The sequence below is a fragment of the Macaca nemestrina genome, chromosome 15 (genome assembly GCF_043159975.1).
Source record: "Macaca nemestrina isolate mMacNem1 chromosome 15, mMacNem.hap1, whole genome shotgun sequence".
NCBI classification, from domain to species: Eukaryota; Metazoa; Chordata; class Mammalia; order Primates; family Cercopithecidae; genus Macaca; species Macaca nemestrina.
In genome coordinates this window covers 110,696,371-110,718,746 of record NC_092139.1, presented here as the reverse complement: position 1 = coordinate 110,718,746, position 22,376 = coordinate 110,696,371, and the positions used below count along the sequence as shown (strand labels likewise).

Sequence of the window (22,376 nt, the reverse complement as noted above, 5' to 3'; positions counted from 1 at the left end):
AAAGCAGCCGGCTTTCCTGACCTTCGGTTACCAAACAGGACAAGCAAATCTACATATATCCATCTCTAGGGTTTAGTCTAGAACAAGAAAAACTAGGGGTGGAGCCCACTTTTGTTTTCCAGACTCTCCCCAACTGCTTTTTTCAGGTAGGTAGTTGCCTCTTTTGGGGTCTCATTGTTACTGAGCTGGGTGGTGATGTGCTGAGAAGGAAGACCTGTGCTCTTTGTCTTGGGGATGTTTTCTGCCCTCCTGGTGTTAAGATAATCTTGTAAGTGTCAAAGGCCACAGCTCTGCAGCCTTTAGGCATAGGTGAGGTAAGAGAAATTTCATTTTCATTTCCTTCTGGTTTACCCTGCTCCTTATTCCCAGATGCCCTGAAACACCGATTAAAGGGAGTAGTTTTTACCCCAGGAACCTTTGCAGCAGGTGTAGTCAACCTGCTGGCCTGGGTCAGGCAGTGCAGATCACAGTCATGCTTTTCTCCTGGCCATGTGGGTTTTCACCTCATCTCTAGATCTAGTTTGGGGAGAAGCAAGATAGGACCAGTGTTTTACTAGGTTCACATATCAACATCAGGGTAGCCTCAGGGAGGCCTGGGACCTAGAACATTTGTTTCAGGTGGGAAATTGAGAATTCTGAATTCTGTACTCTTATTAACTTGTCCTGGTCTTTAAACAAATTATATAGTCGTTTCTTTTCGTTGAGGGCAGGAAGAATTTTATTTAGGAAGTGCTAAGTACTAGGCTGTGTATGGTGGCTCACACCTGTAATCCCAGCACATTGGGAGGCTGGGACAGGCAGATAACTTGAGTTCAGGAGTTCGAGACTAGCCTGGGCAACATGATGAAACTCCGTCTGTACAAAAAAACATAAAAATTAGCCAGGCGTGGTGGTGCACACCTGTGGTCCCAGCTACTCAGGAGGCTGAAGTGGGAGGATTGCTTGAGTCCAGGAGGCTGAGGCTGCAGTGAGCCAAGACTGCATCATTGCACTCCCGCCTTGGTGACAGAGCCAGATCCTGTCTCAAAAAAAAAAAAGTGCTAAGTGCTGTGCCCATAGCCTGTGCATAGCTTCTTCAGCCCAGGTTTACACTAGATTATTTCCTGACCTGACATGACATCTGATCAGTGGTCATTAAGTGTCTGTCTCATGAGATGGGGACTGACCACCAGTCAGTTAACTGAAGAACAAAGACAAAGATTCTTAAAAAACAATACATAGTTTAGGGATGTAAAAAAATGATAGGCATGATAGTGTGCTCCTATAGTCCCAGCTACTCAGGAGGCTGAGGTGGGAGGATGACTTGAGCCCAGGAGTTTAAGACCAGCCTGGGCAACATAGCAAGACCCTATCTCTTAAAAACCAAAAATTGATATATTCTCATATGTCAATCTTTTATTGTCCTTTTCTTTTACTTTCAGTTTACTAATGAGAACTGCTAGTTATTTTTTTGCATATGCCACACCGATAATTGATTGTCTTCAATATCTGTTTTTTCTTTTTTTTTTTGAGACGGAGTCTTGCTCTGTTACCCAGGCTGGAGTGCAGTGGTACAAGCTCGGCTCACTGCAACCTCTGCCTCCTGGGTTCAAGTGCCTCAGCCTCCCAAGTAGTTGGGATTACAAGTGTGTGTCACCATACCCAGCTAGTTTTTTTTTTTCTTTTTCTTTTTTTTTTTTTGAGATGGAGTCTCGCTCTGTTGCCCAGGCTGGAGTGCAGTGGCACAATCTCGACTCACTGCAGCCTCCACCTCCTGGATTTGAGCAATTCTTTTGCCTCAGCCTACTAAGTAGCTGAGACTACAGGCATGCGCCACCACACCCGGCTAATTTTTGTATTTTCAATAGAGATGGGATTTCACCACGTTGGCCAGGCTGGTCTTGAACTCCTGACTTCAGGTGATCCATCCGCCTCAGCTTCCCAAAGTGCTGAAATTATAGTTGTGAGCCACTGTGACCGACCTAATTTTTGTATTTTTAGTAGAGATGGGGTTTCACCATGTTGCCCAGGCTGGTCTTGAATTCGTGACCTCAAGTGATCTGCCTGCCTCAGCCTCCCAAAGTGCTGAGATTACAGATGTGAGCCACTGCTCCCAGCCTTGTTGTTTGTTTTTTGAGGCAGGGTCTCTCTGTCGCCCAGGCTGGAGTGTCGTGGTGCGATCATGCAGCCTTGACCTCCTAATGACCATGACAAGCTAGTGTTTTTGATTTTTAGTAGAGACAGAGTCCTACCATGTTGCCCAGGCTGGTCTTGAACTCCTGGGCTCAAGCTGTCCTCCTGCCTTGGCCTCTCAAAGTGCTGGGATTATAGACATGAGTCACTGTGCCTGGCCATTAATTAATTTAATTAATTTTCTTGGTGACAATTGAGAATTTAGAAGCAACATGAATGTGGAATTACAGATTTTACGAATTTTCACCCAATCCTCTATACTTGTTTTGCCATAGCTGTACTTTGGTTAGCAGGTGGTTTCTTTCTTTTCCTTTTTCTGTTTCTGTTTCTTTTTTTTTTTTTTTTAACAACTTGTTTTAATAGAAACTTGTTAATAGTGTTTTTTTGTTTGTTTGTTTTTTTGAGACGTAGTCTCACTGTCTCCCAGGCTGGAGTGCGGTGGCGTGATCTTGACTCACTGCAAGCTCCACCTCCTGGGTTCACGCCATTCTCCTGCCTCAGCCTTCCGAGTAGCTGGGACTACAGGCGCCCGCCACCACACCCGGCTAATTTTTTTGTGTGTGTTTTTTAGTAGGGACGGGGTTTCACTGTGTTAGCCAGGATGGTTTCGATCTTCTGACCTCGTGATCTGCCCACCTTGGCCTCCCAAATGCTGGGATTACAGGCCTTGAGCCACCACGCCAGGCCTTGTTACTAGTTTTAGTAGAAACAACGATGCACTTATTTCATGGGTTTATGTAGTTAAGTGCATGTATATATATTTATACTATATGTGTATTATATGTATGTATGTTTGTGTAATAAATGTATGTAAATTTGCAATAACAAGTACAGTTGGCGTAAGCAGGGGTTTGCAGACAAACGTGTTTCAGCACACTGGGCAACATATGAGTCTGTCCCATGTGGTCAGGACGCCAGGGGGATCCATTAATCCATTAATAATTTAGGGATTTTGTCCTAAAGGATTCCTGTCTGGAGGAGACAATGTCTGTATTTAAATAACTATAACCCAAGTTAGAAAGCGGCAGGTGCCTTAAGAGAGAGCGTATACTCCCAGAAGGAAGAGGCCAGAGAATTCATAGAGAAGGAGGTATTTGACCTGGGCCAATTACTTCTTTCTTTGTTTTTTTTGACTGTTTTTATATATTTCTTTTTTCTTTTCATTTTTTTTTTTTGAGACGGAGTTTCACTCTTTTTGCCCAGGTTGGAGTGCAATGGCGCAATCTCAGCTCACCGCAACCTCTGCCTCCCAGGTTCAAGCGATTCTCCTGTCTCAGCCTCTTGAGTAGCTGGGATTACAGGCGTGTGCCACCCTGCCTGGCTAATTTTTGTATTTTTAGTAGAGACGGGGTTTCTCCATGTTGGTCAGGCTGGTCTTGAACTCCCAACCTCAGGTGATCCACCCGCCTTGGCCTCCCAAAGTGCTGGGATTACAGGCGTGAGCCACCGCGCCCGGCTCTTTTTTCTTTTCTTTTCTTTTTTTTTTTTTTTTTTTTTTTTTTTTTTGAGACGGAGTCTCGCTCTGTCGCCCAGGCTGGAGTACAGTGGCCGGATCTCAGCTCACTGTAAGCTCTGCCTCCCAGGTTCACGCCATTCTCCTGCCTCAGCCTCCCGAGTAGCTGGGACTACAGGCGCCCGCCACCTCGCCCGGCTAATTTTTTTGTATTTTTTAGTAGAGACGGGGTTTCACTGTGCTAGCCAGGATGGTCTCGATCTCCTGACCTCGTGATCCGCCCATCTCGGCCTCCCAAAGTGCTGGGATTACAGGCGTGAGCCACCGCGCCCAGCCATTCTTTTTTCTTTTCTTAAGAAAAACTTCTAGGCTAGCGTGCAGTGGCATAATCTCGGCTCACTGCAACCTCCGCCTCCCGTGTTCAAGCGATTCTCACGTCTCAGCCTCTTGAGTAGCTGGGATTACAGACGCCCGCTACCACGCCTGGCTAATTTTTGTATTTTTAGTAGAGATAGGGTTTCACCATGTTGACCAGGCTCAAACTCCCGACCTCAGGTGATCCACCTGCCTCTGCCTCCCAAAGTGCTAGCATTACAGGCGTGAGCCACTGCACCTGGCCAGATATCTCTATATTTCCATAAATCTATAAATAAAAACACAAACAGATGAACCATCATTGGGCCTTGGGCAGTGGTATGGACACTTGAATTGTTTTCGAAGTTTCTATGTCTCAGCCAGTATCGGTGCTGGCTGTTTCTCCTAAGCAATGGAGCGTTGAAGTACCCCTGTCGTCTATGCTGTATTGCAGGGGGATTGGTCAACAGGATGCATTCCTTTCTGTCACAGTTCATTATACTGGTCAAAGTTCTGTGGTGGCCAGCTAACCTGAGCATAATCAGTTCCTTGGAAGACTTTGGGTGAGGTGGCTTCATAGACTCATAGGAAACCTGAAAAGAAGTCAGAGGAGAAACCATTGTTTTGAAGGAGTAGGGAGATTTCCCAAAGCCCAGCTGGAATGCTGTTGCTTGGAGGAGGAACCAGTTAAGGGACAGGGACCAGCCTTTTTGGAAATGCTTTGTAGAATCCCCTAGGGAAGAGGAAATACATAAATCAAGGGCCAGGATGGGAACATACTTTTGAATATGTCTCAGATCTGAGTCCACCTGAATACGCAGGCCAAAAAGCATAGCACATCATTCATAAGAACTCCAGAAATGTTGCCCGACTACCTCCCACAACTTACCATCAGTGCGGGCATGGAAACCTTCCTACTTTCTGCTCTGTGTGGGTGGGTGAATGTGAGTGAGGAGAAACACTGTCATCTTATAGTGAAGAGCCCAGCTTTTCATTCATTCAGCAGGATGAGGGTGGACTTTTGGCTCTGCCACTAACACAGTGTGGGCCCTGTGCTCTTCTTGTGTTGTGTGTAAACAAAGACTGTGATATTTTCTGTTAGATTTCTCAGCGTTATAGGCTATTGCTGTTGTTACTGTGTGCTCATGCCAAGAGAAACAGAAGATGTATAAACAGCTAGGTGCTAATCAACTCTTGACTACTTGTTGTAGCAGAGCCTTCCACAACTTTCTCCTGACCCTCACAAACATGCATGTTTTTAAAAAAGGGAGGAACCTATTGTAGGCATTATTCAGCAGCTTGCCATTTTCACTTCTCTTGAGCTTACACACTTCTGAATTTAAGCTCTTTTGATAACAAATAATTGAAAAAAGTGCATGGCAGGTTGTAGGTGCTCATTGTGGAATGAATGAATGAATGAATGAGCCGGTAAGTCAATGTTGTACTCTGGATCTCTCTCCAGGTCACTAGTTTTTAGTAGTTACGCCACACTGAATTGCTCTAGTCTTTTGGCAGACTTGTACTAGCAGTGTATGAGTACCCCTGTATTAGTTTGTTCTCATACTGCTGTAAAGAACTACCTGAGACTGGGTAATTTATGAAGAAAAGAGGTTTAATTGACTCAGTTTCACAGGCTTGGCAGGAAGCATGGCTAGAAGGCCTCAGGAAACTACAATCATGGTGGAAAGTGAAGGGGAAGCAAGCATGTCTTACCATGGCAGAGCAGGAGACAGAGAGTGTGAGGGGGGACGTGCCATACACTTCAGATCTCCGAGAACACACTTACTATCATGAAAATAGTAGGGGGGGATATCCGCCCCCATGATCTAATCATCTCCCATCAGGCCCCTCCCCTGACACATGGGGATTACAATTTGCCATGAGATTTGGGTGAGGACACAGAGCCTGATCACATCAACACCTTTTACTGGGCATTTCCACCAGTGGTAGACGTTGTGTTGTTTTTGCTAATCTGATGACTGAAAATGGTATTCCAGTCTTAATTATTTTTAACTAAACTTTTTTTTTCACCATTCTACTGTTTCTATGAACCACTTTTATTTTAATTTGTGTTTTCCTGAGTACTGGTGAGGTTGAGCATCATTTCACATGTTTATTGATCATTTGTATTTTTTCTTGTATGAATTCCATACCCATATCCTTTCTCCGTTTTTCCGTCTACTGGATTGTTTTGAATTTTTAGGAGGTCTTTGTATATTAGAGCTATAAATTATTTGTTGTGTGCATTGCAAATGCGTCCCCAGCTATTGTTTCTATAATTTGTTTTTACATTGTTTAGGTGTGTTTTGCCATAAAATTTTAAGATTTTTATGCGAATTTCTATTTCTATTTCTTTGTAAAAATGTTACTTCTTCCATTCATGGTGTAGATAAAATTACAGATCAGTCTCATATGAATGTAATATGTGTTAATGCATATATATGTTTATATATATTTGCAACATTTTAAAGTAGGTTTCTAAATCAAATAATAGTTTGAATACAGTAGTGTATTAAAAGATTACTTTTTCAGGACCAAAAAAGGTTTACTCTAGCAATGCAAGGATAGCATAACATGAGGCATTGTGTCGGCTAGAGAAACTTCTGGCTCACGGATTAGAGCATGGTTTGCCCCAGCCTTGTCATTTACTAATTCTCTGACGTTAGTCAAATTAGTTAATCTCCCTGAGCTTCAGTCTCCTCATCTATAAAATTGGCAGGACGATTACAGTACTGCTGTATAGGGTTGATGGAAGGACGAAATGGGGTATCTGTGAAATGATTAGACCTGGGCTTGGTGCATAGTAAGTGCTCAGTTAATGTTATATATCACAATTCACTGTATCACATTAAAAAGAAAACCCTTGTGGTTATATTAACATATTTAAAAGACATGTAGTACAATTCTGCCGCTAATCTTAATACAAATCTAAAACAGTCATAGAATCTACATAAATATAGAAATAGGTGCCAACATCCAGCAGCAAGCCTATTAAGTGGCCATTCTGTGACACTCCAGGCATGACAGGGAGACCTGCATTTAACACTGTTGCCCCAAATCTGTGAACCCCTAGATAATCCTGTGGACTTCTCAGGCTTGTGGGGACAGGAGCCAGTCTGTCACCTGGGCTGACTAGTGTTGCCTCTGCTCTGTCTGGAGCAAGTGTGCAATAAGGCCTGTACTTCCCGGTGGCCTTTCACCAGGGTGTAGCTTCTGGCCTTGCTGTACAGGAACCAGGAATTCCTGGGGTTGGGCCGGGAAGAGGATTATTAAAGTGATAAGCCTGGAGGCATTTTGAGAACTACCTGTGACATTTAGAGTGAGGAGGGTCAGCAGTGGGTGGGTTAGCCTGGCAGGTGCCAATGTTCTGTACTCCCTCTAGGCGAAGAATTAGCACAGGCATAGTTTTTTAGCCTCCTTTTCCTTTCCTACATGCAAAATAAGATGATGACTGCAAATGAGAGAGTTGCGGGGGAGGGGGGGAAGGCCTCAATGCTCTGAACCCTGTAGGGTTTCAGCTCAGATTGGACCTTCCAGACTGGCCTGGAAAGCCATGGGGGGCCAGGGTGTCTCAGCATTGGCCCGCTTTTGGCCTGGTGTTTGTTGAACATCTATCAGTGGGTCTTTTTCTTGTGTCTGTCTTACAGCCTTTCTCTCATCTACCTGTAGTTTAGAAATGTTTTCTTAGATAACTTAAAATTCGTGTAAAACGGCCGGGCGCGGTGGCTCAAGCCTGTAATCCCAGCACTTTGGGAGGCCGAGACGGGCGGATCACGAGGTCAGGAGATCGAGACCATCCTGGCTAACACGGTGAAACCCCGTCTCTACTAAAAAATACAAAAAACTAGCTGGGCGAGGTGGCGGGCGCCTGTAGTCCCAGCTACTCGGGAGGCTGAGGCAGGAGAATGGCGTAAACCCGGGAGGCGGAGCTTGCAGCGAGCCGAGATCGCGCCACTGCACTCCAGCCTGGGTGACAGAGCCAGACTCCGTCTCAAAAAAAAAAAAAAAAAAAAATTCGTGTAAAACAAGAGGTGATGGATATATAAGTTTTGGAGCATACTGATACATACCTGGGAGCCAACCTCCTAGCTGGAGAACTAAACCACTGTGCACCACAGGGAAGTACCTGGTGGGTGCTCCCTGCCAGGAGCAACTGGGAACTGTGCAGCTGGGAATCTCTGCTTCCAGTTATCCACCATCCAGTGCACCATGACTAGGGGTAAAGGCATTCTAGAATAGTTCATCATTCCTGCACTTTTTTTTTTTTAAAAGAATATTGACAAGGCTCTGGTTAGAAAAAGGAAAAAAAAAAAGAGTACTTATACACATGTATCTGTAAATAATATATACTATTTTTGTTTATGAATTTTATAAAAAGAGACTCATAAGTAGTCTGCAGATTTCATTTTCATTCATTTTTGCTGCTGGATAATTTTTCATTGTGTGCACGATATATATATGTGTGTGTGTGTGTGTGTATATATATATATATGTATGTTTATATTTATGTATTTTATTTATTTTTGTAGAGACAGGGTCTCGCCCGAACTCCTGAGCTCAAGCAATTCTCCTGCCTCAGCTGCCCAAAGTGCTGGGATTATAGGTGTAAGCCACCGTGTCCTGCCCCCTTTCTACCTTTTAATAGATATATTTTAGTTTTATTTTTCTTATGAGTAAACCACAAGAATGGGTACTTTGTCCAGTGGATTTCTGTATCTTGTAAATTTTTTGAGATCTCACTCTGTTGCCCAGGCTGGAGTACAGTGGCACGATCTAAACTCACTGCAACCTCCACCTCCCAGGTTCAAGCAGTTATGGTGCCTCAGCCTTCCGAATAGCTGGGATTACAGGCACACACCACCATGCCTGGCTAATTTTTTTTTTTTTTTTTTTTTTTTTTTTTGAGACGGAGTCTCGCTCTGTCGCCCAGGCTGGAGTGCACTGGCCGGATCTCAGCTCACTGCAAGCTCCGCCTCCCGGGTTTACGCCATTCTCCTGCCTCAGCCTCCCGAGTAGCTGGGACTACAGGCGCCCGCCACCGCGCCCGGCTAATTTTTTTTTTTGTATTTTTAGTAGAGACGGGGTTTCACTGTGGTCTCGATCTCCTGACCTTGTGATCCGCCCGCCTCGGCCTCCCAAAGTGCTGGGATTACAGGCTTGAGCCACCGCGCCCGGCCGCCTGGCTAATTTTTGTATTTTTAGTAGAAGCAAGGTTTCACCATGTTGGCCATGGCTGGTGCTTATGATCTTTTTTTTTTTTTTTTTTTTTTTTTTTTGAGATGGAGTCTCGCTCTGCCGCCCAGGCTGGAGTGCAGTGGCCGGATCTCAGCTCACTGCAAGCTCCGCCTCCCAGGTTTATGCCATTCTCCTGCCTCAACCTCCCGAGTAGCTGGGACTACAGGCGCCCGCCACTTCGCCCGGCTAGTTTTTTGTATTTTTTAGTAGAGATGGGGTTTCACCGTGTTAGCCAGGATGGTCTTGATCTCCTGACCTCGTGATCTGCCCGTCTCGGCCTCCCAAAGTGCTGGGATTACAGGCTTGAGCCACCGCGCCCGGCCTGCTTATGATCTTTTAATGGATGGTCTCTACCCAGACAAGAGGCCTGTACATGGTACCTGCCTTCTGCCCCTACTCACCAGGAATAGCACTCTCCTCTACCATTCTCCGATGGGGAGGAGTTAGGCGTGGCTTAGACCAGGAGCATTGAGGGAATGGAAATCAGTGGCAAAGGGGAGCTGGCATCCTTCCCTACTACTTAGAAGTAGATCATATCCAATCAACAGGTGAATGCTCTGGGTATGGCACCTGCTATCTGGTGCTCATGGGAAAGGGCTATGGGGAGACGGTTCAGGTGCCAGCCCCTTGGTGGAACTAGCTTTTGTTTTTCATTGTACCTAGTCATGGTGCACTGAATGGGGGATAACTGGAAGCAAAGTCGACATAGGGATTCGGAGGGAAGGAGACATACATAGATTTCAGGACAACAGTGAGCTGCCAGGCACCAGGCCAGGTGTTTTATCTCATTTAATCCTCTTGGTAACCTGTGAAGCGGGAGATACTGATACTTTTTATTCATTTGAGGAAACTGAGGCTCTGAGATAAATTGACTTTTGTGATTCCACAGCTCGTGGGCTGTGAGCTGGCATATATATTAGGCTACAAGTTGAGGCTACGCTTCTGTTCTTGATACTTGGCATCCACACCTGAGCTGTGTGTCCCCAAGGGTGAGGCTGCCATTTCTCTCATAGGCTTTTCTCTTTTCCTCTTTATGCTGTGCCCCTAGATGCTAAGCCCTGTGCTAGGTGCCAAGGAAACAAGGGCAATGAGGGATGATGGAGACAGGAGTGGGGGATGGGCACAGGCCTGAGACTGGAGTCTAACAGGCCTGTTTCTGTGTCAGTTACAGGGGAGAGCAGCCAACCCACTCTGGGTTTATGGGGCAGGGGGCCATGCCTGGCACAAGTGTGGGGCTTGCCACACCTGGGAGGAGACAGACAGGCATGTTGGCTGGAGAGCTTGCCTGCGAGCTTTGCAGCTATCAAATGTGTAAATTCCAAAGTGTATATGTCGAGCTTCTGATTGAATGAAACATTTGAAAAATGAATGGGGAAGGCGTCTGAAGTCTTTTTCCCAATGTGAAGTTAAAGGAGGAAGCTTCAGTGGAGCCTTGTTGACAAAAACAGTGTGGTACGGATTCCCAGTTGCATAATTCAGAGCACTGGGGAAGTTTTGACCTGTGTTTTGCAAGACGCTCGTCAATTCCTGAGCAAGTGGAAATAATGAAGTTGCTCAGGAGGGATTGCCTTGGGGGCGAGACCTGTGACAGAGTCTGTCATTTTTAACCTTCTGTTCTGGAAATACTTTTTACAGTGTCTTCTGCCTTTTTCCTTTTTAAAGATTGTTTTAAAAACACCACTTCTGGCTTTCTTTCCTTATCTTTCAGTAATTTGTTGCAGGGCATTTTGGATAGGAATATTTCACAGACATTCTTGTTTGAGCTGACGGTCATGTCCCAGATGTGTTTGCTGCAGTATGTGGGCAGACATATGACTGCCCCGTCAAAGGTCTTACTTCCGTATTGACCCCAGCCATAAAAGTCATCATAAATCTGGTTCATAATGAACAATCCTTGTATGCTGTTCATAATTAGAAAATCCAGGTGTGTGCTTTTATTTCTAGAATTTTGTCCTGTCTGAAATGTAGGAAGATGCTGTTACAAAGAAGCACATTCAAAGCCATTTAAAAGCATGGTTGAACTGGGTGCAGTGGCATGCATCTGTAATCCAGGTACACAGGAGGCTGAGGCAGGAGCATGACTTCAGCCCAGGAGTTGAAGTCCAGCCTGGGCAACATAAGAAAAAAAAAAAAAAGTAAAAACATGGCTGACTTTTCTTAGAGTGAGGCAGTAAACTGTGTGCTTCCAGGCATGGTCTCCAGGTCAGAAAGCCCAGAGGTGGAATTCTCCTTTGGGCACTTTGGGCTCATCCTGGTGCAGAGCTACAATTTCAGGTTTCCTAGTGCACAGTTCTGATCATATCTTTTTTTTCTAGATATATAAGGAGCTATTTTTGTAAAATGATGGTGGTTTAAAGTATTTTTATCATATGGTGGTTTGTAATGCCACCTCCTTTTTATTGTTTTTAGCTTAGCGTTAGCCTGTAGACCCTCAGAAACTGCTGAGTGGTGAGAGGCACTGCAGGGGTAGGCTGGAGCAGAGGGCTGTGGAGAGGCTGGGGGCAGGGCAGGGTGGTGCAGGGAGCCTGGGTGGCTGTCTGATTGCACAGCTGTGGGTGGCGTGGGGCGGCTGCAGGCCAGCCTCACATCTCATGGTCAGCACTGCTTGTTACCACAAGCACTCCATATCTGGTGGTGCACTGCCGTGGAGCACCTCAGGTGTGACGTCAGCTTACGTAGGAGCCTGCCTTCATTTCCAGGTGCTTGCTTACTTCAAGATTTTAACAAATCATTTGATTTCTTTAGGCTTCGTCTTCCTTGGCTAAATTTTAAAAAGAAGACCACATTGTCACTGACTCCTTTTTGCAAAGGACGTAATGAATATTTGTTAAACTTTTGTATTATCATTTCTATAATAAACTTTTTATTTTGCAAGAATTCTGTATGTGCAGAAAGTTGCAAAACTAATAGAGTTCCTGTCTACTTTTTACCTGGCTTTCTCTAATGTTAACATTTTATGTAACCGCAGCTCATTTTTTGAAATTAAGAAATTAACATTGATGCAGTGTTACTAAATAAACTATGAACTTTCTTTGGATTTCACCAGCATTCCCACTGATGTTTTCTTGCAGTTCTAGGATCCCACCCAGGTCCTTGATGATTTTTCCTAGTATTAGATTGGCAGATGATTTTGGGAAGAGTCCTACAGAGGTGAACTGCCCTTCTCATTACGTCATCTCAGGAGGCGCCTGATACTGCCATGACTCATCAGTATGATGTTAACCTTGCGGGTTTACTGTAGTCGGTCTCGGTTTTAAATGTGGTTCAGGTGCGCTGGTTCCCCACAAGGTTGCTGATCTCTTCAGGCCAGGGCCCTGCTCTACTTGCTTTGTGCCTCTTCCCAGCCTGAGGACTTGGGCTGTGGGTGCCAGTGTCGACAGGGGCACGCCAGGCCAGGTGGAGATGCATTTGGGTTTTGTGAGCATTCTACAGTTTTCACATCACAGGTGAAACAGGATTGGCCATGTGTTGATAATTGTTGACATGGGGGATCATTCTATTTTCGTTTCTTTTTTTTTTTTAAGGGCCAGCATCTCACCCTGTCATGCAGGCTAGAGTGCAGTGGTGGGATCCTGATCCATGGCAGCCTCACCCTCCTGAGTAGCTGGGACCACATCTATGCACTATCTTGCCCAGCTAATTTTTAAAACATTTTCAGAGGGATGGGATCTCTCCATGTTGCCCAGGCTGGTCTCGAACACATGGACTCAAGCGATCCTCATGCCTCAGTTTCTCAAAGTGCTGGGATTAAAGGCGTGAGCCACTGTGCCTGACCTAGTTTCTACTTTCTACATGTTTGACGTTTTCCATTAAAAATGAAAAAGAGAAAACTATTTCCAATCTACAGCGATAATCAATCCCATATTGCTTGGATGATGCAGGTGTTACAATGGTGATCGTTGCCAGAAGTTATTGAGGTGGGAGGATTACTCATCTTAAATGTATTTGGTTCTTCCCCAAGGCCTCCATAAGAAGAAAAACTTGAGGCCGGGCACGGTGGCTCAAGCCTGTAATCCCAGCACTTTGGGAGGCCAAGACAGGCGGATCACGAGGTCGGGAGATCGAGACCGTCCTGGCTAACACGGTGAAACCCTGTCTCTACTAAAAAATACAAAAAACTAGCCGGGCGTGGTGGCGGGCGCCTGTAGTCCCAGCTACTCGGGAGGCTGAGGCAGGAGAATAGTGGAAACCCGTGAGGCGGAGCTTGCAGTGAGCTGAGATCTGGCCACTGCACTCCAACCTGGGCGACAGAGCGAGACTCCATCTCAAAAAAAAAAAAGAAGAAGAAAAACTTGAATCCAAACCAGTGTTAAGTGGTACTGCTAATAACAGTGTAATAATAATGCTCCTTAACATCTTTCAGGGAGAAAAATCATTGGTGTGCCATCAGAAAAGAATTCCAATTGAAATGAAGTTACAGATTAGTTGGAATATATTTATAGAATACAAAGACAGAAAGTCTACCATGTAATGTCACGATCATTTGTTGAAAAGAAATTTGTAAAATGAGATACACTTTTAAGTTTATGGTTGGTATTCTATTTATAATTATCTCCATATTTCAAACTGGGAATGGAAGCTTTTAGAAGTTAGTGACCATGTCTTTTAAGTTGTATTTAGGTAACACTTGCCAATGCCTAGAGGCTTTAAGATGTATACTTACTGCATGGCTGTATTAGTCAGAGCCAATAGGGTGGATGGATGGATGTAGATAGATAAGAAGCAATTTGTTAGGGGAATTGGCTCACATGGTTGTGGAGTCTGAGAAATTCTATGACAGGCCGCCTGCAAGCTGGAGACCCTGGGATGCCGGTAGTGTGGCTCAGTCCTCTTTTGAGGGCCCCAGAACCAGAGAAGCCAATCATGTAGCTCTCAGTCCAGTGCTGAAGGCCTAAGAACCCAGGGGCCGCTGGTGTAAGTCCTGGGGTCCAAAGGCTGGCAAGCTTGGGGTTCTGTGGTCCAAGGAAGGAGATGAGTGCATCCCAGGTCCAGGACATTGATAGACACATTTGCCCTTTTTGTTTTTTTTTTCTCTTCAGGCCCCCGGCAGATTGGATGGTGCCTGCCCTTATTGATGGTGGCTCTTCCCCACCTCATCCACTCTACACCCATGTGCCAGTCTCTTCTGGAAACACCTTCATGGACACACAGCAAAATCAGACTTTACTAGGTTTCTAGATTTTCCTAGGTATTCCAGTCGAGTTGACACCTAAAACTCTAAAACTAACCATGACACACTCCAAGTATTGAAAATCTTGAATAAGGGTTCAAATGCTACCTATTTCTTTTCCCATCTTAACCATTTTCTTTTTCCCCAGCACTGATCCAAAATATAGAAGGAGAAGGGAGAAGATAATGGTAGCGCTCTGGAATGCTTGGCACCACGATTTCATTGTCTTACGTATTTATACCCCTCCTGGTTTCTCTAAGGGTTTGAGTTGGTTATTAGGGACTATGAAAAAAAAGGTGGCAGACTTGAACTCTTCCTTTGCCTTCCCCAAAGCAGCAACAGTGAAACATGTTTAGTTCTGGGAAGAGCTGCGGCAATCACCCATAGCTCTCTTGCAGTGTCACGCTGTTTGTGGAGGTCCAGGACACACTCTGCCGTCAGAGGGAGCCAGGGTTGCAGCTTCCCACGCCGCCATTGCTGTGCAACTGTGAGCAAGCCACTTCTCGAAACCTGTAGTTTTCTCATCTGAAAACTGGCGCAGTACTCCCACCTTGCAAGGCTATCATGAGTATATCATTGTATATAAAGATCTGGGAAGTGTGTATCAAATGTCATAAAATATGCACTCAGTAAAGTACCTAATTTGATCATCTATTTGCAGGGTTTCTTTCTTCGTTTCTTTCTTTCTTTCTTTCTTTCTTTCTTTCTTTCTTTCTTTCTTTCTTTCTTTCCTTCCTTCCTTTTCCTTTTCCTTTTCCTTTTCCTTTTCCTTTTCCTTTTCCTTTTCCTTTTCCTTTTCCTTTTCCTTTTTCTTTTTCTTTTTCTTTTTCTTTTTCTTTTTCTTTTTCTTTTTCTTTCTTTCTTTCTTTTTTTTTTTGATGGAGTCTCGCTCTGTTACCCAGGCTGGAGTGCATTGGCACAATCTCGGCTCACTGCAAGCTCTGCCTCCCAGGTTCATGCCATTCTCCTGCCTCAGCCTCCCAAGTAGCTGGGACTACAGGTGCCCGCCACCGCCCCTGGCTAATTTTATGTATTTTTAGTAGAGACGGGGTTTCACCTTGTTAGCCAGGATGGTCTCGATCTCCTGACCTCTTGATCCGCCCGCCTTGGCCTCCCAAAGTGCTGGGATTTCAGGTGTGAGCCACCGCGCCCGGCCCATTTGCAGGGTTTCTAAATACCAACTCACAGTGCCAGTTTCACTATCATGCTAGATGGTGACACACCAACAGTATAATTATTCTGTAACAAAGTTAAAGAGCTCTAGTTTAAGGCTTTTTATTGATTCTGGGGTTGTATTACCTGTCTTTTGGTGTTAAAATGTCTTTGAAATGAAATAATGGGAGTGATAGGTCTTTTTCTTTTTTAAGTGTCCTTAGGGGGCAAAATTAAGTTGGCAGCCTTATGTTGGCTGCCTTTCCCGCCCTCAGGAAAAAGCCTTGATCAGTAACATTGGAATCTTCTGTCTGGTCCCTACTCTCCTTTGAGGGAGGAAGAAGCCCCAGCCAAAGAGGGGAGGCCACAGCCAGAGGTGCAGCGGGACACTGCCCTTGTTTACGTGATTCAGCTCAGAGTCCAGCCTTCCTGGGCGTCTTCCCACATCTCTTCCTGGCCCCCTGCCCCAGCCCCACCTTCAGCACTCCCTACCTAAGTCTGTCATGTAGCACCTGTCACCCTGCATAGTCCTCTGGGTGCTCGTCCATCTACCCTACCAGACTCGAAGCTGCTTACGGACGAGTTAGTTTAAGTTAATTATTTAGTTTGTAACTTCCAGAGCCTGGTGTAGGGACAGTGCTGAAAAATATTTGTCAGATGGCTGAATTAAAATATAAATAGATGAGGGGGAAAAATCACACTGATAAAACATTAACGTAACAGGCCCCTAACTTTATTCCTGAAAATACCCACAAACTCACCAGGAACCTTGCTCACATCCTTTTGAATTTCAGATCTTTCTTGGATCATCTTCCATTTTTAATGTGTTGCCCAAAGGAGGCTCGAGCTGTTCCCAGGACCATGGGGCTGTGTGACATCTTAACTGAGATGTGCTAGAAATCTCGATGTTGCTCCTCCTGTGGCATTTGGGGATTTTATAAAATGAGTAAGAAAAAAATTAGCATGGTCCCTCTATCACATTGGTGCTTTAAAGTTTTTCCTCAATTGGACTGTCTCCATTAATTAGTCTTGCTTCACTTAAAAAAAAAAAAATCTTTGGACGAGTGCCAGAGAGGCAAAGACGCTTATGTAAAGGGTTTTAACATTTTTTTCCTTTGCCAAAGATAGAACTGATACTTAGCTTTGCTTTGTCCCGGCACCTTCTTCTTTGATAGAGAATGTTAGACATTTGGCTTGGTTTATTCCTTTTTATGTACACTTGTGAGATGAGTAAAGGCAAGATGGCTCTTTTTTTTTTTTTTTTTTTTTTGAGACGGAGTCTCGCTCTGTCGCCAGGCTGGAGTGCAGGGGCACGATCTCACTGCAACCTCCTCCTCCTGGGTTCAAGCAGTTCTCCTGCCTCAGCCTCCCAAGTAGGTGGGACTACAGGTGCACACCACCACACCCAGCTAATTTTTGTATTTTTCATAGAGACGGGGTTTCACCATGTTGGCCAGGATGGTCTTGATCTCTTGATCTCATGATCCTCCTGCCTCAGCCTCCCAAAGTGCTGGGATTACAGGAGTGAGCCACCGTGCCCAGCCCAAGATGGCTCAATCTACGTCTTGGTTCATGAAACATACGAAAGGCTAACAAGTAGGATTTGAAAATAGCTACTATCGGCTGGGTGCGGTGGCTCAAGCCTGTAATCCCAGCACTTTGGGAGGCCGAGACGGGCGGATCACGAGGTCAGGAGATCGAGACCATCCTGGCTAACACAGTGAAACCCCGTCTCTACTAAAAAATACAAAAAACTAGCCGGGCGAGGTGGTGGGCGCCTGTAGTCCCAGCTACTCGGGAGGCTGAGGCAGGAGAATGGCGTAAACCCGGGAGGCGGAGCTTGCAGTGAGCTGAGATCCGGCCACTGCACTCCAGCCTGGGCGACAGAGTAAGACTCCGTCTCAAAAAAAAAAAAAAAAAAAAAGAAAAAAAGAAAATAGCTACTATCCCGTTCTCAGCCAAAAGAAAAATATGAAAAAGATTGACCTATCACATTTTCACAATCTATTTATGATTATAGTAGGTTTTCTAGAATTTAAGATTTACTTATCATTTGAAGACAAAAACTAATGCCTTAAAGTATCGTATTAAATTTGGCTGGTTTACTGTCTCGCAGCCATTGAAACGTGTCGCTGATACCTGCCACTTCCAGGTCACTGAACTGTCATTGTCATGCCTTTCACTGTGGTGCTAGTGGGAAGAACCCAAGCTAGTCTGGTTAGAAAGTGGACCATTTGGATCCTCTACCAAAGTCGTTGGTAGAGGATCAGTTATTCTAAGACTTGAGGTCCAAGAAATACACTTGGGCTAAAATGACCCAGAACTTACTTTAATCTTTTGAATCCGAGGCACTTTGTGGTCCTTGGTTAATGTCAGTGACTGTTGTATTGCAGATGCAGATGCGGGGTAGGAAGGAAGCTCTGTTACTAGGCTTCTGCTGGGGGCTTTTCTTCCTTTTCTCCTGTTTTTCTTCTCACCTTCTTCTCCCCTCCTTCTCCCCGCTTCTTCCTCTTTATTGAGGTATTAGTTTACAAACAATTGAATGCATCCTTTTAGGAGCTTTGACAAGTGGAAACACCTGTGTGACTCAGTCAAGCCAGAGTATTTCCATTGCTCCAAAAGTTCCTTGTGTCCCTTTGACGTCAGTCCCCCACCCTGCCCCCTGGCCCTGGCAAACATTGATCTGTCACTATAGGTTGTTTTTGCTTGGTTTCAAATTTCATCCACATAGACACACGCAGTGTGTGCTGTTTTGCATCTGGCTGCTTTGCTCACCATGATGTTTTTGTGATTCATCCGTATTACATCTGTCAGTAGCTCATTCCTTTTTATTGCTGAGTGGTTTTTAGCTGTGTGCCGATGCCACACACAGTTGGGTTTTGATGTCCTGTATAGAGATGTGTGACAGAAACCTAGGTGCTACAGGAGTGCGTGCATTCTCTCCCCAACTTTCAGCAGCATGTGAGGAAGGCAGAGAGAACTAGCAAATAAACGAACCAGATTTGGGGGAATCTTCTTTTTATCCAAGCCTCGCTATTCCTTGACTAGTTTGGCTTCTCAGAACAACACTATTCTGGTTACCCCTGGCTTGGGCCAGTCTGTAGGATCTCGGTGTTTGCCTTTCTGGAGATGGGGAGTTACAAATTCCTAATGGAAAAGGCTTTGGTCAGAGCAGCTCCTTTTGGTCTTTTGTCTAACTTCGTTGTCCCTGCTGCCGATGGATCACCTGGCTCTGTGTTTGAGGCATGCTAAGTTCAGGGACCCAGGTACATAGGAACTGTAGAGCCTGCCCCGTGCCAGGCTGCCAGGTACCCCACTTCCTATGCTAGCCACCTGCCACTGAGGTCTCCTGCCTTGCCCTCGCCCTGTCCTGGCTCAGCTGTTAGTTTTAGCCTGCTAGGGAAAGACTGAGGCGAGTGCAGAATTGCAATCTGTGGTATTCTATTAACAACCCAATTACTGTGTGCCCATAATCACTTTAAGAATCACCGTTTTTTTTTCTTTATTGAGACAGAGTCTCACTTTGTCGCCCAGCCTGGAGTGTAATGGCACGATCTTGGCTCACTGCAACCTCCACCTCCTGGGTTCAAGCAATTCTCCTGCCTCAGCCTCTCGAGTAGCTGAGATTACAGGCGTGCACCACCATGCCCAGCTAATGTTTGTATTTTTAGTAGAGACAGGGTTTCACTATGTGGCCAGGCTGGTCTCCAACTCCTGACCTCAAGTGATCTGCTCACCTTGGCCCCACGAAGTGCTGGGATTACAGGCGTGAGCCACCTCGCCCAGCCGAGAATCACCGTGTAAAACACAATGACTGGGCTGGGGAAAGGGCTGGGAATAGAGGGATGATAGCTAAAGGGTACAGGGTTTCTCTTTGAGGTAATGAAAATGTCTTGGCCTTGACGGTAGTGATGGTTGCACGCACCTGTGAATATACTAAATCATGTTGAATTGTGCCCTTTAATTGGGTGACCTGTGTGACATGTGAATTATATCTTAATAAAGTGGTTTTTTTATTAAGGCAATATAGAGCAATGACAGACCAGTAGAGGAGTGGTGAAAACAAAATATGACATTGTAGAAATTTTATTGTTTCCAAATGACATGACCTTCTGCCAGATATCCTGATTTTCATAGCAGGTCCCGTTCCATGGGAGGCACAGGTGTGGTAGAGAGAGGGAGGGGCTTTGTATCAAGTGGGCCTGAGTGTGAATCCCATTCTGCGCTTATTAGCTGGGTGACCTTGGGCAGATTGCTTATGCTCTGCGGTGGTTTCCCTCCCTGTAAAACAGGGCTAGGAGTACCTATCTTACAGTGTTTCAGAAGAGCGTGGTCAACGTGGTAAAAGCAGTCATTTTTATCATGCGACAATCATATAACAAAAGGCCTCAGATAGAAGCAGCAGCCTTGCTGGGTCCTGTCCTGTCTTTGAGTCCTGCTAGGCCGATGAATCGGTCTGCTGGAGCTGCAGTGGGCGCTGGGTGAAAGAATCTCCCTGGGAAGTACTGCCCTGCGTGGTGTTGGCTGCCTCTGCAGGGGGCCAGAGCTGATGGATGGCACTACTGGTCTTTAATTAACTTGGTGGACTCTCTCTTTCTGAATTTTCTTCCGCCTTAATCCACACGGTTTGAGTAGGCTGGTTGCACACTCTTGGAGAACCAGCACGAGATGTCCCTCATTTTATTTATTTGCACTTCTACTCAGCCTGTACATTGTGGGCCCGGGCAGGGACCTTGGCTGCTTTGACTGTGGGACCCTAAGCACTGTGCCTGGCATTAATGTTTGTTGAATGAATGTCCAATGGTTTCCAGTCTTTGATGACAGAAGCCAGATCAGAACTGGAATTCCAGCTTAGACTCTGCATGCCAGAGGCCAGCAGGTGAGCTTCCCTGAGCAGAGTTTCTGTCCCAGCATCACCTAGAGGGTGGTCGGGCAGCTGTACCACTGCCCCGGACAGGAGAGCTGCCTGAGTCAGTCTTGTCTTCTGCCATAGTCCATTTTTCCTGCCTGGAGTCCACTAGTGAGGTGTGGCTGACTTGGGCAGGGAAAGGGTGTCTTTAACCACACTGGAGATCTGGTTTAATGACTTCCTAGTCCCACTACTATTCAGTTCAAAGTCAGTTTTCCTTTTCTTTGCCACCCCCCTCACCTCCTCCCCCCCCTCCCCGTTGCTCTGCTAACTGGGTACTTGGGGCAGGACTCACAATGCCTCCACCCATCTCAGGCATCCAGGCTGCACTTTGCTTGAGGGCATGTGAGGGTAGCCCTGTGGCCTGGACTGTGAATGGCTGCTGCTGGTGCTGGGCTGGCCTTCCCTTGCCCTGTGCTGGATGTGGCCCTCAACCCCTACCCCAGACCTCACCCTCCATCCCCCAACCCCAGTTCTGCCTTGGGCCCTCTTCTCCTTTTCCAAGTTCGGCTTTTTATTAAGCAGAAACTATATCCAAGACCCAGTTCTGATCCTTGAGGGAAGTCAAGATGGAGGGGCAGTGTTGTGTAGCTGGGACTCTGGAGGCTGGCTGCCTGGGCTCACAGGCTGGCTCTCCTGGCACCAGCTGTGGGACACTTAGCAAATTGCATAAACCTTGCATCTGGGAAATGGAGATAACAATGCTTACCCCCAGAGAGCTATTTTCATGATTAGCCAGAAATAAAATGCTGTGTAAATGTTTGTTGAGCAGCCTGTGTTTGTTGGATTTAAAAAAGGAGAGTGAGTCTCTTAAACAAAAAGCCCTCCCATAACCAGCAGCCCTAAGTGGGGGTCTGTGACCAAAAAAAAAAAAAGTTGTCTGATACCCTGGCTTGGGGGAGGGGACAGGTAGACAATTTTTGTATTTTTTTGTAGAGACGGGGTTTCACCGTGTTGGCCAGGCTGGTCTCAAACTCGCTCCCCCAGAACTCAGGTGCTGCTTCTGTCTTAGTGGAGAGGGCGCTTGCCAGCTGTGGTGGGCGTGGCACTCTGGTGTTCATCTTCTGTGATGGTGCAGTGGATTTAACTAAACCGACTACAGGATATAGTGAAGTATGTGTTGACTTCTCTGCTTTTTTGGTGAAGGGCTGTGTGGGGAGGGTGGTAAATAATTTCTCAAGTAGTGTAAATTATTATCATATGTCAAGTAATAGGGTCTCGTGTTATGTGGTCTTTGCTTTTATTGGTACTTTTCCATTAAGGAATTTCTTTTTTTTTTTCTTTTTTGAGACAAGATCTCGCTCTGTCACCCAGGCTAGAGTGCAGTGGTGTGATCTCAGCTCACTGCAACCTCTGCCCGCTGGGGTCAAGCGATTCTCGTGCCTCAGCCTTCTGAGTAGCTGGGATTACAGGCATGCACCACCACGCCTGGCCAATTTTTGTATTTTTTTAGTAAAGACGAGGTTTCACCATATTGGCCAGGCTGGTCTCAAACTCCTGGCTTCAAGCAATCCATTCGCTTCAGCCTCCCAAAGTGCTGGGACTACAAGTGTGAGCCACTGGCCCAGCCTAAGGAATTTCTAAACACAAGATTTTCAAAAGAGATTTTTAACCTACTTCGTTTTGTGTTATAAGGTAAGACTAGATGGCTGTTTTTAACTGAACATTTTTGTTTGTTGTTGTTTTTGTTTTTGTTTTTGAGATGGAGTCTTGCTCTGTTGCCCAGGCAGTGGTACAATCTCTGCTCTGCAAGCTCTGCCTCCCGGGTTCATGTCATTCTCCTGCCTCAGCCTCCCGAGTAGCTGGGACTACAGGTGCCACCACCATGCCTGGCATATTTTTTTTTTGTATTTTGTATTTTTAGTAGAGGCGGGGTTTCACCGTGTTAGCCAGGATGGTCTTGATCTCCTGGCCTTGTGATCCACCCACCT

General features: G+C 45.7%; 1 protein-coding gene and 1 long non-coding RNA gene across 5 annotated transcripts in view; one reads left to right on the top strand and one right to left on the bottom strand.

The window, feature by feature from the left end:
* Nucleotides 1–22,376, top strand: part of LOC105464331 (protein kinase C and casein kinase substrate in neurons 2) — a 145,948-nt gene that overhangs the window by 30,815 nt on the left and 92,757 nt on the right. The window lies entirely within an intron of this gene.
* Nucleotides 4,433–22,376, bottom strand: part of LOC139358748 (uncharacterized) — a 31,442-nt gene continuing 13,498 nt past the window's right edge. The window contains exons 2-3 of the long non-coding RNA XR_011614196.1: nucleotides 16,298–16,453; nucleotides 4,433–4,572 (exon numbers count right to left, since the gene is read on the bottom strand). This is a non-coding gene — a long non-coding RNA (uncharacterized lncRNA). The remainder of the gene's footprint in view (nucleotides 4,573–16,297; nucleotides 16,454–22,376) is intronic.